At 32.3% G+C, this 11,324-nt stretch overlaps 2 non-coding genes across 2 annotated transcripts; both read right to left on the bottom strand.

The window, feature by feature from the left end:
* Positions 1-1,280: 1,280 nt before the first annotated feature.
* Positions 1,281-1,352, bottom strand: TRNAP-AGG (transfer RNA proline (anticodon AGG)). Its single transcript has one exon. It is a non-coding gene; the product is annotated as a tRNA-Pro (tRNA).
* Positions 1,353-5,595: 4,243 nt separating this feature from the next.
* TRNAP-AGG (transfer RNA proline (anticodon AGG)) lies at positions 5,596-5,667 on the bottom strand. Its single transcript has one exon. It is a non-coding gene; the product is annotated as a tRNA-Pro (tRNA).
* Positions 5,668-11,324: the final 5,657 nt, after the last annotated feature.

Here is an 11,324-nt window from a genome sequence, read left to right on the forward strand (position 1 = left end):
GTGCGATATGAAAATAATTTTTAACGCCACTTTTTATTGAAAATGAACGAGATGCAATAGAGTCTATAATTTTAAACTGCAGGTCAATTTTTGATAGTTTAAAATTAATACAGTGAAAATGTAGACTCAAAATAAAAATATGTTATAAAAAATATTTTAATGGCCACTTCTTGTTGAAAATTAAGAAGTTCCAAGCTGAGTAACGTATTTACACTTAGAAATCATAATTTTGGATATTTAGGGCTGATTTTTCAATGCTTGGATCATGGACGTATAAAAAAAGACGGACGCCGTATTACGAACAAACAACGTGAAGCCACCATAGTAAGCTAGCGATCGTGTAAAGACAATAAACACGCACACACTCTCACCATAGTAAGCTAGTCGGCCGCCATTACGTCGTGAACTACCGACTGATTAACTGCGTCACTGTTTCACAAAAAATATTTAAAATGCCGTCTTGCGTGGTTAAATGGTGTCGCAACAGTACAATTTTAAATAACAAAACACAAGGGATTACATTCCACAGGGAAGCAAGTTATTTCTTTTATGTTTTAATGACAAAATTAGAACGGCAAAATTTATAGAAAAAAATACAGCCGCCATTGTCAACAGGACAGCTGTTGCCATGGCAACATGGCACACACACATGGATGTTTCGCCGCCATTACTAGGCTTCACTCAATGTTTAGGCGATATACCGTCCGTCTTTTTTTATACGTCCATGGCTTGGATATAACTTATCCGTCCAATAAAGTATTACGCGATAATATTAAAATGTCACGTAAATTGTCAAATACGGTCAATTAGAATACGTTTTTATAAAATGGAAGTTTTATACATTATTCGACGAATAAGTTTTAACCAAGGATTGAAAAATCAGCCCTTAGATAAAGAGTTTAACATAATGTAGGTATTAAAGCAATGCCAAAAATGTAGAGTCGAATTATAACTGAATCAATTATTGTAGTTGTAATTTTTATAACAACAAAAATATGTGAGTTTTAATTACATTCGTATCACATAAGATTTAAGATAAATGTTTTTGTATGTCAAGTGAAAGGTAGTTGTGATTTATGACGTAGATATAACAATATTTTTAATTGATTCTTTTATTTCAATATTTCGTCAATACCCTCTTTACTTGATATTAAAGAGATGACCATAAATATATTATTTAAAAAATCAAATTGAAAAATAGAAAACATATCTACGTTGTCGTTAGCTGTGAACTAATATATCAAAAGAACATATTATTATTAACAATAAAAAGGATATCCGGGCTCGTCCGGGATTTGAACCCGGGACCTCTCGCACCCTAAGCGAAAATCATACCCCTAGACCAACGAGCCGGTTGGTATAAAAAACAAATTTAACTATACCAAAGTTGACTATATCATACCTACTTTACTTTCACTTCTCGATAGTTCCAAAAGTAGGTTAGTACAGGTAAATTAGCTTGGAGAAATTTTTGCGTTTGTAGTAGTGTATGGTCAGCAAATAAAATAAAACAACATTTTATTTTTAGTTTTTATTTTATATAAATAAGGGATTTTAAATTAAACTATATAATATGTGTTTCTCCTCTGAAAAAGATGAGACTTTATTTTAATATTTGCACATTTAACATACATAATATAACTTTTACATTAACAATGTTACTAAAATGAAAAATTTACTAACCTGAAAAAGAAACGACATTTAAAGTTTAATTCTTTAGTTTGAGAAGTCAAAGGCTTGCCTCGACCATGTTTTAACACTGGAGCCATTTTGAATTAACAATATAAAGTTACAACACTTACACACAAATTAAACACTAGTTATGGCCCTGCCACAGTATTACCATTATTTCCTACAGTAAGGAATCGCCTTTGATGTCGCGCGATGCCGCCGCCAGCGTAGGTAATTACGCTGCCACACGAAAATACGCTAGGGTTGCAACAAATGGGAAATAAAACAATTGTGATTATTAATATTATGATGAAATCTTTATTCATATGTACATTCAAAATAATAGGCATGACGAAAGATTTTGAAATCCTCTTCCATAATGTGTGTATACGTTTACTATACAAGAAAAACCCTATATTTCGGTAATATACTTAAATTTAACGAAGATAAAAGCCATTTTCCAAAAAATATTTATTAACTGTGCCAAAACAGCTCGCAGGTGTCATGGCGTAGACGTGACGTCACACTTTGGTAAATACGTAATTATTTGTACGCATTGCGAAGAAAATTAAAAAAATATTTATTTTATATGTGTTATAGAAACGAATTTCAAAGTTTATAAGTGGTGTGCAGTATTGCAGTGTGAATCCACATAAAAATAATGCTCAAAAATGTGTTAGTAATTATTTTAAGCGAGAAAATAATAAGAAATGATTGTATAAAGTTGGCGCGGAGAACCCCGAACCATGTATTCGTGAATTCGCAATTATATTTCTGTTCTGAGTCGATAAAGCATACGTGAAACAATAGAAAATAAATAAAAATGCGTATTCTCAACATATTCATAACAACAAAAAACATCTGACGTGAGTTGTTTACTTAAGCGTGACGTCACGCGTGTTTTAGTCAAAATGGCCAACTGCAGTATTTCAATGTTTTATTTTATTGATAATCTCATTAATCTTAATGTTTTTAAGATTTCTAAGTCACTATATGTAATATATCTATTATACATTTTCCCTTAAAAACACTAATACGATCATTTATGGATACTGTCGTCATGCCTATTGCGATTATTAAATCTGATGTAATTATTTGTTCATAAATATATAATTACAGATATTGCACTGCTAAATATTATTTACGTGGACACTTTATTTTTGGATGTTCTTAATTGTATATTATAACATTTAACTAAGTAATGCATTCGCATAGGGAATTGGGATACAGTACAATCTGATTAGAAAATAATGAGGACAACATATACATAGCTTTGATTTTAATTCAACAGATACAATTAATACAATCTTTCTGAAATATTGTATCCTTCTGGGATTTTAATGTAGATTTACATCCGTAAACCGAACAGTTTGTGCGCGCCATAATAGAATATGTAAGTACCTATGTATAATAAAATTATTACACAAAAAATACGACTGCGTCATCCTTTCGCGCTAGGTAAAGCAAACTAAGCGTGTTTGCTTTACGCGGCCCGCGTCGCCCGACCCCCGCCAGTTCCCCTCCGTTTCTCTGCACAAGTACATTCGTCGCACTACTGTAGGAAATAATGGTAATACTGTGGCCCTGCCTTCATACAAAACTGCTGAATACGCCGTTCGCACGGGAATAGAATATGGATGCGATTTCCCTTAGTTAGCATCCAAGCTTACGTCTTTATAATTATTAAACTGTATAAATTCATTCTATAACTCCGGTCTGCATCGTGCAGACATGGGTGTAAAAGTCTCATTTTAGCTATTAAATGTAGTTTTTAAGAACATCTGAGTTTTCATTTGGGGCCTCCGGCTGCGGGACATGTAATTCACTTCAACAAATATTATAACAATAAAAACAAATAATAACAACAATCAACAAAATATACAAAATTTATCAATTAAACTACGTACATAATAATTATAATTTTTGAATGAAATGTGTGCTTTATGTTCTAATGGTACCAAACGACTGCACGTGGCACCTGCGGACAGCGTGAACTGGTTTATTTTGGTTTTGTGCGTGTTTCCACTTTCCACTATCAAGTGACGATTTATTTATTTGTTTTGTTTCGTAATTATTATGGTCAAATATTAATTATGAAACAAATTATTATGGACACGATATTTTATTGTTTCACGGTAGTCGCCTTGTCGTTTGCTCAAGGACGTAAAATTGAATGATATATTTTTTTTTATAAAGTCAAAACCATTTTCTTTCAAATAAAAACTTGTTTTTATTGAAAACAAAAGTGTTGCTAGGAATAAGTATAAAATTAAATAGTAATGTTAGGATATCGAAACATTTTTGTATAGGCCAGAACGATATAGTGGAAACGCGCTCTAAGATCTGAGTAATATACTCACCACTACATATGCAAAAATTTCTCCAAGCTAATTTACCTGTATGTCTTTATATTGTTAACTATTGAATCCATACTAATATTATAAATGCGAAAGTAACTCTGTCTGTCTGTCTGTTACCCAATCACGCCTTAACTACTGAACCAATTTGCATGAAATTTGGTAAAGAGATATTTTGATACCCGAGAAAGGACATAGGCTACTTTTTACCCCGGGAAATAGGATAGGTTTTATCCCGGAAATCCCACGGGAACGGGAACTATGCGGGTATTTCTTTGACTGCGCTGGCGAAGCTGCGGGTGGAAAGCTAGTACATAATATTATATCACGGTTAAAAATATGTGTATGTTATGTTTCTATATGTACCTACCTACTAGTTGTACCTAAGCATATTTTTATCTAAGTGCTTAAGTATTTTTAATTCGAAATATAAGATGGCTCTATTTTTAGAGCTCTACGTCTTCACACACACTCTATTGGGATTATTGTGCATAAAGCTGTTTAAATACTATAGTATTTACTCATATAAATTATTATTTTCTAAACCTGGCCTTGCATCTCTATTTTTCAGTCATATAATTACAACATCACAAACGATTGACTTTTCCACCAAAAACTTTTGAAAGCTCACATCAGTAAGCTATTTAGTTTCTTTCCGATACGTTGTGTTTAGAGAAAAATTTAGATTAACTTTTTTTTAATAAAAAAAGCGTGTGTGCCGAGCACACGTGTCAGAAGTGAAACTTCTTTAGCAAGATTCATAAATACCAAACTCGTCGTCATCATCGTATATAACCGATAGCCTTCCCCGATAAATGGGCTATCTAAGACCGAACGAATTTTTCAAATCGGACCAGTAGTTCCTGAGATTAGCGCATTTATACAAACAAACAAACTCTTCGGCTTTATATTAATGTGTATCGGTAATTTAATGTATTTTCTTTCTTTCTTTCTAAAGAAGTTTCACTTAAAAAACACATCAACATTTTTTTAATAAAATAAATTAATCATTCAAGCACCTGAAAACCACCTTTCTCCAATTTATTTAGACATGCCATCAAGCCTCCACAAGCTAAATAGATTACAACTACTGTCCTTAAAGTTTAACATAAGAGCCGTTCCCGGGGCGTGTTCCCAAAATTGATTTTACCCGGGAACTTGGGCATTTTCAAATCTGCCGACCTCTTAACTCTGTAACTCAGGGTGACTCCTGTTTAGGGAACTGTCAAAAGTGCTTATGTGTGGCCTACGTGTGCTGTATATTGTATTAAATATGTGTGAAGTGAAATGATTGTATTTATTTGCGTGATCTAATAGTCTTTGTAAAGGAATAACGATAAAAAGTATGACTTCGAATAATTTTTCAATAAATTTGCTTTATGGATGTAGGCGTATGTGTATGCGTAGATTATTATTTATTATCAAAAGTTACTAATATAAATTACAAGTGTAGCAATAAAATTGAAAAACAACATAAAAACTGCGACAAAGAACAGAAAACTAATTTATTCTACATTAGCATGCTAACAAGTTGTCCTGATATAAAAAAATGATAAAAGGGATATCCGGGCTCGTCCGGGATTTGAACCCGGGACCTCTCGCACCCTAAGCGAAAATCATACCCCTAGACCAACGAGCCGGTTGACGAGTCTTAAAAAATCTCAAATAAATTTATTTACTTTCACTATGTACATACTGCTTCATAATTATTTAAGGCGCCTTGGTCCGTCATTCATGTTTCTAAATCATGTTTTTTTCAGAGAAATCATCATATTTAAAATCCTAAAAAAATATATAGTACAGATAAACGTTTGATCTAGTAGAATTTTTGGATAGAAACACAATATTAAACATTTAACTCGATAAAAAAAAAATCAGAAGTTGCATCGATTTTGAAAGCAGATTCAGTTTTATGCGAATTAGGGAAACGCTATTTTTATGAAAATTTTACATTTCATTTACTAATCAGGTTTTACAGTGGAATTTTTGGATAGATTTATAATTTAGCCCTTATTTTGTTTTATATAAAATATAATACGTAATATGCGATTCGCGCGCACCACGCCAGTGCCGCCAAAGTCCAACCGGACGCCATCGAGGGAGGACCTGTGCTAGTTTTGCTCCCGACTACGTTGTAGTCGCCGCTCGTATAATTAGAACCGAGCGGCAAGTACAACGGCGAGCACGCCACAATATAAATAAATCAGTAGTTTGATTTTATTACCTATCCTAGGATTGTTGGTGTAAATAAATTAACTTCTTATTCTATACTATTAAACGAGCAATATTTGCATATTTATATATTTGTTTGTAAATACAGTGTGGAAATTTTCGATGGGCCCTGGGTGAAAGTACTTACTAGAAATACTGGAGATAGCAAATTTTGCTGAAAGGAAACATTCCTTTATTTTTATAAAGAAATAGAACTGCATTCAAAGATTTTCAAAAATTCATTTTCTTCGACCGGGAATAGAAAGAACTAAAAATGTAAAAAAATATAATTTTCTATTTTATTCTTCAAATCAACACAAGTTTCATATTATTACAATTATTTGTAATTTAAAATTATGTTTTAAAAATTACCTTGCCTGAGATCCTTTTTTTTATGGGTTGTTGAATAGGAATAGCGGCAAAGTTTTGAAGTACTAGTAGGAAGACTATTATGATGTTGGTTGATTTGTATGAGTATGACAAATATTATTTTTATGAAACAACAATCTGATCAAGATGGCGCCGACGAAAATTTGACTTTTTTTCATGATGGGTGTCATTTTCATGGTTTTTGGGGTAGCTATTAACGAATATGAGGTCAAAACTATAATCCAAGATGGCGCCGACGAAAATTTTACATCTTTTCGTCATGGGTGTCATTTTCATGGTTTTTGGGGTAGCTATTAGCTAATATGAGGTCAAATCTAAAATCCAAAATGGCGCCGACGAAAAATTACATCTTTTCGTCATGGATGTCATTTTCATGGTTTTTGGGGTAGCTATTAGCTAATATGAGGTCAAATCTAAAATCCAAAATGGCGCCGACGAAAAATTACATCTTTTCGTCATGGATGTCATTTTCATGGTTTTTGGGGTAGCTAATAACCAATATGAGGTCAAAACTAAAATCCAAGATGGCGCCGACGAAAAATTTGACTTATTTTCGTGATGGGTGTCATTTTCATGGTTTTTGGGGTAGCTATTAACGAATATGAGGTCAAAACTAAAATCTAAGATGGCGCCGACGAAAATTTTACATATTTTCGTCATGCGTGTCATTTTCATGGTTATTGGGGTACCTATTAACCAATATGAGGTCAAAACTAAAATCCAAGATGGCGCGGACGAAAATTATACATCTTTTCGTCATGGATGTCATTTTCATGGTTTTTGGGGTAGCTATTAATGAATATCAGGTCAAAACTATAATCCAAGATGGCGCCGACGAAAATTTTATCTTTTCGTCATGGGTGTCATTTTCATGGTTTTTGGGGTAGCTATTAGCGAATATGAGGTCAAAACTATAATCCAAGATGGCGCCGACGAATATTTTATATCGGCTATATACCAAATTATCGACGATAACATTGGGGATTTGTAAATAGCTGTCACAAAAACCTTGAAAATGACACTCATGCCGTAAAGATGTAAAATTTTCGTCGACACCATCTTGGATTTTAGTTTTGACCTCATATTCATTAATAGCTACCCCAAAAACCATGAAAATGACACTCATCACGAAAATAAGTCAAATTTTTTGTCGGCGCCATCTTGGATTTTAGTTTTGACCTCATATTGGTTATTAGCTACCCCAAAAACCATGAAAATGACATCCATGACGAAAAGATGTAAAATTTTCGTCGGCGCCATTTTGGATTTTAGATTTGACCTCATATTGATTAATAGCTACTCCAACTCTTTGAAAATGACACCCATGACGAAAACATTTCAAATTTTCGTCGGCGCCATCTTAGATTTTAGTTTTGACCTCATATTCGTTAATAGCTACCCCAAAAACCATGAAAATGACACCCATCACGAAAATAAGTCAAATTTTTCGTCGGCGCCATCTTGGATTTTAGTTTTGACCTCATATTGGTTATTAGTAGACATCGGATTATATGCATTTGCATATTTGCATATGCAAATGCATAAAACTCTCTAATTACGGCGTTAGTGCATATTTTAGCCTTTTTCCCCAATCGTGCATATTTCGTTAAGTAACGGGAGTTTTGATTGGTCGACTAACCTTTATTAGCCAATCTCAGCGAGTAAACAAACCCTATTTTGGCATGGTAAAATGGCGAAAAATTACAAAATGGGCTCCATTTTAAGTAAATTTTGAGCCATTCAAAATAGGGCTAGATTACCCTTTCGGGGCTAAAAACTTAAAACACGGGTTGAATTCCAAAAAAGGGCTAGATTTAGTCCGGAAAGGTCTAAGGTGGCAACACTGGGCTCGCGGGTGACAAACGTCACAAATTTGCGCTCGAAAATTAGGTAAAAATGCTTAATTGTATATTGGCACAAAAACTATACTTAATTTCAAGAAAATTTCACTGATTTTGTACATCTTAGATTTAAATATATAAAATAATAAAGGTATTTTTGATTTTGTATTGTGCATATTTTAGGCATATCAGCCGTTTTTAGTGCATATTTCGGCCTTTTTTAGTGCATATTTGCATGCATATTTTGGCATTTTGTTAGTGCATATAATCCGATGTCTAGTTATTAGCTACCCCAAAAACCACCCACATTTGCTACTTAGGAAAAGTTCAGATTTAAAGATATCATAGGTAATGTGACGATTATAATTTCATTCCGACCGTTTCTCGGAATAACATACATTTATTATGAAGGGTTTAATATATTGCCGGTAATATAATATTGTGATGTATGATAATAATTAATATTTCATAAAAAAGTATTTTATACATTTCTTAATAAGCTTCGATATTGTATACATTATACAATAATACAATTCATTAATTGATTATTATTCAAATTGTTGTAAAATAGTCACACTTTTTTAAGTTGGTTGAATACACTAACATACTTATCAGGATCGTACCTACTAATAAAAAAGACAAAATGAATTTTTAAAGTTCCCAGTAATCTTCTAGAATCAATTTCAATAAAAATAAAATAATATCAAGTATGAAGATGGTCTATAAAACGGAATGTGCTATGTTTACGTAAGCGTGATGTTCCCGCGCCCCACGTTGCGACGTTATTAGATACCTAAATTTGAGTAACGCAGATATGTAGGTATGTGACAGCGTCCTTAAACATGTTTGCGGTGCAAGACTTCAATTTACAAAATTCAATTATTATTTTGCCTTTTTTATTTGTTTTACTTTTAATTATTATTACCAATATTTTCAGAAGAAAATAAATTATTGATGTATCCAGAACGATAGTTTCATTTTAAACTTTAAATGTATTTATAAAATAGACCAATAAACCAGAAGCGTTTTTTATGTTTAGATGATGTTGATGCTACAATAAAAATGTTCGATTCCATGATATTTTTATTTCTAAGAGCAAATATTCTTACGAAAAATTAACAATAAATTATCTTTTATATTGTTTCTATCGATTTGAATAATAAAATAAAATTTGAAAAAGGAATGTTTCCTTTCAGAAAAATTTGCTATCCCTAGTATTTCAAGTAGGTACTTTCCTTTCAGGGCACATCGAAAATTTCCACACTGTATACAAACAAATATACAAATATGCAAATATTGCTCGTTTAATGGTATAGGATTAGTAGTAAATTAATTATTTATCAAAAACATTCCTACGATAGCAAATAAAATCGAACTACCTACTGATTTATTTATACTGTGGCGTAATCGCCCGCTTTCATAGGTCACCGGAGTTCATGTCGCGCCGGCTCCTGCGCAAAGCGGGCGCGAGCCGTCTCAGGGCCTAAAATGCCTAAATTGTCTGAACTAACCGCCCTTAACTAGAAAAGTTACGAAACAATGGCATATATATGTTACCGGCCAAACCCGATTTCAGGACAAACTAGTTTTGCCTAGGCTAAACTAGTTCGTCCTATACAAGATCGTCTTTATTTGAAAATATACACTTAATTATTTATACATAGATATTAATGTAAATCATATTCTTTTAATTACCTATATTATAATATCATTATAAGTAGTATTTTTGGCATGTCACAGTGTAGGATTTTATCGATATCGATTAATCGCTACACAGATGACATCCACTTTCTAAGTTTTGTTACTGATTATATTATACTATGATTTCTCAGTCATGTTATAAAATAACAATGCATTGTTACACCCCTTGTAGTGTGGTTATTAAAAGCACGTTGCTAACGAGATGTTAACTAGCTCATCAAACCGTCGCGGTTCGCGATAATTTGGGTGTCGATAATTTGTAAATTTCTAAGCTACGTTATTGTGGAATTGAAGCGGTTAGTTGCAAATGCATTTGAATGGAATCTTGTAAAGATATTAAATTAAATCGTTGCTGCCTTTTAAATTTCATTTTACCTTATCACTCGTGAGGTATATCGACATGAATTATTTTCATTTAATATTTAAAATCTCGTATTAATTGAAGTATTAAAAATAATGTTTACACCAAAATGTATTATTATTCTATTCTAATATTATATTTAAGAATGTTGATTATTTGAATAGGTGTAATTATGAGATGTAGGCAATTGATTTATTTTAATTTTTTAGAAATTTACTAATATGGACGATCAATTGCTTTATAATTTGAAATTAATTAAGTATAAGTAGAAATAAATTAACTTGTTTAATAATAATTTGTTGGAAATGCTAGTTCCGAGAGGCTGCTCTATCAAATTGTATTCACAGAAATATATTCACAAACACATAATTTCGGGGAAATTATATTGACTTATCCAGTTTCCACGTTATACGTAGGATTTAATTAGTTGGCTTTACGTATTAATGCGTAAAAGGATAATTATTTTTACTGTAGGTATATTATTATTTTTTGTTGAAATCTGAAAGTATGTTTTTTAAACCAGTTGATTTATTTTTGAAGTGAAAACTTCTTTAGCGGCGTTGAGCACTTTTTCTGTAATGGGTATAAAATCTTAAACTCGCGTCAGGACACGTGACCTGATCGAAAAAGCGTAAGACGGATACCATTCCAAAATATCAAACATGCTCAACGTTAATAATCAAGTTTTCACTTCTGCCGGCACTCCCGGAGTGCAACCCGTCTTTTTTTATATTATTCAGTTTAAATAAATTAAAACTCAAACTCAATGAGCAATAGTCACTCACACACATT

Source organism: Colias eurytheme, chromosome 7 (assembly GCF_061535395.1).
Source record: "Colias eurytheme isolate Ceu_HAF_F1 chromosome 7, ilColEury1 Martin Lab GWU primary, whole genome shotgun sequence".
NCBI lineage: Eukaryota > Metazoa > Arthropoda > Insecta > Lepidoptera > Pieridae > Colias > Colias eurytheme.